We start from the raw sequence: 5,944 nt of genomic DNA on the forward strand, positions 1-5,944 counted from the left end.
TTTTTTTTTTTGTTTTGTTTTTTATATGTAGGATATATCACTCTCTGGATGTAGTAGGTGATAATTAAGCATATGAGATAAAATTTTTGTAAGCATGACATACTGGGACATCACCTTCAATATTGTATGGCAGTGACATTGAAAGCTAGCTATCATCACTCAGTACCTGTTCTTTTATTTTTTTTCCAGCCCTTTGTGTAGCACATGGTTGCTTAGAATAAGAAGTGCCTATCCCAATCTCCTTTGCAGCTAGGTATGACCAGAATAATATAAATACACAATATACAAAGCCTTGCATTTCACAGAGGACTAATATGTTGGCTTTCTGGTAGAATCTATAATTTACAATTCCTAATTTGATATTGTTGCTGTTCTTTTTTCCCCCAGTCTTCTGGGTTCCTAAATAAACTTGGGGCTCATGTATGGGTAGGTGAAAGGGGAACAAGTGTCAATGCATTGAACCAGAAAAGTATCTGAAATGATCAGAAAACAACATGGAAGTCAGTGTGATTGGAGCAGAATAAGGTAGGAGAGAGTGACATGAAACTGAGACTCAAAAACTCAACAGGCCCTTTAAGACTGTTGTTGAGAACTAATGTATTTCATCCTGAGATAAAAAGCTACTACTGGAGATCTCCAAGTAAAGGAATGTTAAGTGTATAATTCAGGAATATTAAGTATACGCACATCATTGTTTAACCAATCTCTAGAACATTTTCATCCTGCAAAATCAAACCTTTCTATTCCCCTCCCCTGCCCCTCTTCTCCCAGCTCACTATTATACCTTCCATTTCTGTTAGTATCTCATATAAGTGGACTTGCATAGCTGAAAGAAAATAATACGTACTCTTCCATGTAAAATTTACTCTGATATATTAAATTTTATTCGGTTCATTGTATTTTATTTTAAGAAGAATTAGAAACTATTTATTGACCTACAAATGGATATCCTGTTATAAAAAATACTGTTTAGTCTTTGGGAGCAACCAGTTCAGTGCGGTATTTAAGATGATCAACCCTGGATGCAGACTGCCAGTCCTTGAATTTGAGCTTCTTCACTTCCAAACTGTGTGTCCTTCTGCAAGTTATTTAAACTTGCTCTGCATCCCGTTCCTTATCTGAAAGCAGACATAATAACTGTACTTACTCAGAGAGTTTTAATTCACACATGAAATCATTTAGAAGAGTATTTGTTACATCGTAAAAGCACATGTAATGGTTATTTTCCCATTATTTTTATTAATAAGGAACATTGTGCTTTACTTTTAGAAAAGAGTTCAGAAACTTAAATGCTGGTAGAGGAAATACAATGATCATAAAACATGAGAAGTGTAATGTGTACATGATAATAAGATCCTGGTATTGTGACCTTAATTACACTGCATTCTAAAATACTGGGCTAAGCCAAACAACACGGCAAAACAAAATATGTCTAGGAGTCATTATTACCAGCAGATACCAATTGATTATTCTTGGTGTGAACCATAATCATTACTTTAGGGCAGCAAATAAACCAAGCTAACAAATGTAGTGCTGAGCCTTGGATATCAGAATTTTAAATCCCATTAATTAAACACTTATGACATGCCCACGTTAAAATTAATATTATTGTTTGAAATCTCATGATTAAAATGCAAAACAAATCAGCAATGGCGGGTGTATAACTATATATGTAATAAAAACCTCCACACACATACATATCCACAGTGTGCGCGTGCGCGCGCATGCGCGCGCGCACACACACACACACACACACACACACGTAGTTGAACATCTGTAATCATCCTTCCATATCTTTGGGTTCCACATCCATGGATTCAACAAATCACAGATCAAAAAAAATTTTTTTTTGAGACACAGTCTTGCTTTGTCACCAGGTGCCAGGCTGGAGCACTGTCGTGATCTTGGCTCACTGCAACCTCTACCTCCCGGGTTCAAGCAATTCTCCTGTCTCAGCCTCCCGAGTAGCTGGGACAACAGGTGTACACCACCACACCCAGCTAATTTTTGTATTTTTAGTAGAGACAGGGTTTCATCATGTTGGTCAGGATGGTCTCGATCTCTTGACTTCGTGATCTGCCCACCTCAGCCTCCCAAAGTGCTGGGATTACAGGCCTGAGCCACTGCACCCGGCCGATCAAAAAAAAAATTTTTTTTTTAATGAATGGTTGGAATGGTTGCATCTATAATACCACGTACAGATTTTTTCTTGTCATTATTTCCTAAATAATACAGTATAACAACTATTTACATCACATTTAAATTATATTAGGTATTATAAGTAATCTAGAGATAATTTAAAGTATACAGAAGGATGTGCGTAGGATGTATGCAAATACTATGCCATTTTCTATAAGGGACTTGAGCATCCACAGATTTTGGTATCCAGGGAGCTCCTGAAACCAATGTCCTGTGAATACCAAGAGATGATTTGGTATTGTTTTATATATATGTATGTATATATGAGATATGTTTTTACATACATGCATATAAAACATCATATATATACCCACACATATATAAAACAATCTTTGCAGTTGCATTAATTTATAAAATGATCAACAGTGCTCCTTTTCTTAGAAAAATTGAGAATAACCTACTGTTTCCCAATTTAAAAAAAGATTAGTACTTGATAAGAATTCTTAATATCTAATTAACTGATACAGTTTAGGTATAAAATTTTTATCTTGTCACACTGTTTTGTACTCAAGAGATAGCTGATGCATTAGAAGCTTTCCAAAACAGTGTTAATGAATAGGCAATTCTATTAAAATTCTTTGACCTTCAATTTGGCAGACAAACTTACAAACACTTTCAGAATTAATTTAGTAACAAAATGATTTTAACTTGTTTCATTGTAACTGTCATTCAATTTCTATTTGCTTAAAGTGTCTTGCATTTTATAATGACTCTTTTCTGTTCCGTATGCAAAAGATATAGCTATTTTAACAATAATAAACACTAATTTTATAACATTTTATATTATTTCAGCAACTTTGATATTTTATTTGGCATAAGGCAGAGGCTAGTACATAGTATTGAAAAGAAAAGTAACGAGAGTTGTGATTACCTTTCCTTATGCCAACTTGTTTAAACTATAGTCCCCCGTCATTTATTCAAACATTAATCTATTCAATGAGGTAAAGGTATTTTTTTGAGGAGATGAAAGTACATAATTCACTTTACCTAAGGGAGATTATCCCAGATAAGCAATTCTAGATAATCTGAGTGGTTCTAGATAATTTGATTAGTTGAAAGGCTTTCAGAACACAGCCTTGGCTTCCTGATGAAGTTATTCTCACCATGAATGGTAACAGGTTAAGATTGCCATCCTGTTCTTCCTAATAGGTTGCTTTATATGTTTCAGACCTGCCTACCCAGCCTGAATAATAACATGAATCAATTCCTTGAAATAAATCCCTTAACATATATATCTCTTGGTTCTTCATCCCTGGTTGTACCTTAACTAACAAAGGGTTAGTTGTTAATTGCCTTATCAGATATGAAGGCATATTTTGAAGTTAAAATTATCAAACTGTTGTGATACCAGTATACAGATCAATAAATGGATCAATGGACGATGGTAAATTATATATATGTGTCATAAAAAGTGGAGTTCTAACTCAGTGGAACTTGTAAGGAAATATAACAAAATTCTGACAATTTTCTATAGGTTGACAGTATTAAAAGAAGCTGTAAAATAATTTACTTGTATAAAAACAAGAGAAAAAAATAATGGCAATAGGGAAAAAAATCTCAATTTTATTATTAAAACTTTAGTATTAGAAAACTTTATTCACAGAAATTCGTATAGAAAACCAACTGTGAATAATAAAGTTCATCTGTGTTTTTCTACTGTCAAAACCCACCACCTCCCAGGTGGGCCCTGAGGAGACAGTGGGTGATGAAATCTAATCTTCATCAAGGATGTTGGACAGTCAATAAAAAGCAGCTGTAGATTAATAAAGCTGTGTTGCCTATCTTCTACATCTTCACTTTAATTATTACATATATACAGTTTGCCTTTATAAAAATATAGACAAATGTTTTTTCCTATATTTTTCTTGATGAAAAGTATTGAGGTATTCAACTTCTTTCTTTTCCATCATTCTTTCACTTTAAGATGTATACTCATCTTGTATTGAGCTCATATCTCTGACCTCTTTCAATTAATAACAAACCTTCCACTTCTTTTAGTTTATTAAATCTAACTATTTTAATCTTTTCTTGACAGCGATTTTATAAACAATGATTGTTTATTGGAGAAAATAATATCTGGACTAGAAGAAGTGCCAGTGAGATTAATCTTACAAACTATCAAGTCAGTTACCTAACTTGCTAAGTGCTGCCCAAATATTAGTGATTTAATAGTACAGAAATATTGTGTTGTCCATGTTTATAAACAATTATTCCAAATAATTATGTCACTTGTTTTCATTTGAATAATACATAGTTCAGACAGTTAAGTTAATGATTAAACTCATGGAAGTTGACAATTAATAATGAGCAGTGTGATAATGTAAGATTAATTTTTCAAATATTTTAGGCCAGGCGCGGTGGCTCACGCCTGTAATCCCAGCACTTTGGGAGGCCGAGGCGGGTGAATCACGAGGTCAAGAGATCGAGACCATCCTGGTCAACAATGGTGAAACCCGGTCTCTACTAAAAATACAAAATAATCAGCTGGGCATGGTGGCGCATGCCTGGAATCCCAGCTACTCAGGAGGCTGAGGCAGGAGAATTGCCTGAACCCAGGAGGCGGAGGTTGCAGTGAGCCGAGATCGTGCCATTGCACTCCAGCCTGGGTAACAAGAGGCAAACTCCGTCTCAAAAAGAAAAAAAAAAATTAAAAATTAAAGTTTCTATTAAATATTTACAAATTATACATCAACTGTCTTAAGATGGCCAACTCAATGCAGCTGGGAAGTGCTCCTCCCATGGAGAGAGGCTGCGATTTTGACTAAATTAACATAATTTGAGCAGATCTTTGTAAAAAAAGATGCCGAATGTTGATATAGAAAAGATGCAAACACTGAAGCTGAAGAGGGAGGAAGCTGGAAACTCCGTGTGGGGTAACTGAATGCTAGGGCTGGTTCTTGGCCTCAAAGTGTGTCTGAGGAAGGGGTAAGTGAAGGGACTTGGAGACTGGGGACCTCACACCTGCCACAGACATTTGAGCTGATAGGTGGCTGTCCCCAGAGATTAGATAGAGGCAGAGCTGCCACAAGCATGGCCCCAGGAAATTTTGTGCTAAGGACAGCTTTGGTAGAGCCTAACCCACCAAGGGCTGCCTATCTCCCTTTGACAGGCTCTGGTCCTAGCTAACTATTGGAAAGAAAGCAGGGCCACCTTTCCTGTGGGACTACATTTGTCCAACAGGCCACCTGCCTGACAGTCACTCTCAGGACTCCTGCCTGACCACCCTGTAGAAGGCTGTACACACATAGCTCCATTGCCCATCCTTAGTACTTCATATCACCTAAGTGCATTCCAGAAACCTGGGAGCCCTTCAGATCCTATAGTGCACCTGGGACCCAGTCCCAAGAGTCTAAAGGAGAAATCTGCAAGCATGTCCTGGCACCCCAGGGCTGTGGACCATGGCTCAGGATTGCATATGGAGGATCTGTGCCCTGCACTCAAGTCAGGGAGAAGGCCACACTCTTCAAAAACTGAGAAAGGTGAATTGCACAGGTCCACATATTGACCTAAGACCTAGATGTGCCTCCTTCAACAGCACAGGTCCAGTAAAGATGGGGCCTATTTCCCTACTGGGCCTCTGTCCAAGGGACCTGAGGCTGAAACATCAATAGAAATAGAGAAATGCTTTGATGAAATGCTACCAAGAATAAACAACATACAGAGGAATATAAGTGAATTGATGGAGCTGAAAAACACAACACGAGAACTTCAAGAAGCATGCACAAGTTTCAACAGTGGAATTGAC

The 5,944-nt window shown here is 36.8% G+C and overlaps 1 long non-coding RNA gene across 1 annotated transcript in view; it reads right to left on the minus strand.

Annotated features, from left to right (window-relative positions):
- Positions 1-861: 861 nt before the first annotated feature.
- The window catches only part of LOC108311516, a 54,068-nt gene continuing 48,985 nt past the window's right edge, over positions 862-5,944 (minus strand). The window contains exon 2 of the long non-coding RNA XR_001828238.2: positions 862-1,118. This is a non-coding gene — a long non-coding RNA (uncharacterized LOC108311516). The remainder of the gene's footprint in view (positions 1,119-5,944) is intronic.

Source organism: Cebus imitator, unplaced genomic scaffold (assembly GCF_001604975.1).
Source record: "Cebus imitator isolate Cc_AM_T3 unplaced genomic scaffold, Cebus_imitator-1.0 Scaffold6, whole genome shotgun sequence".
NCBI lineage: Eukaryota > Metazoa > Chordata > Mammalia > Primates > Cebidae > Cebus > Cebus imitator.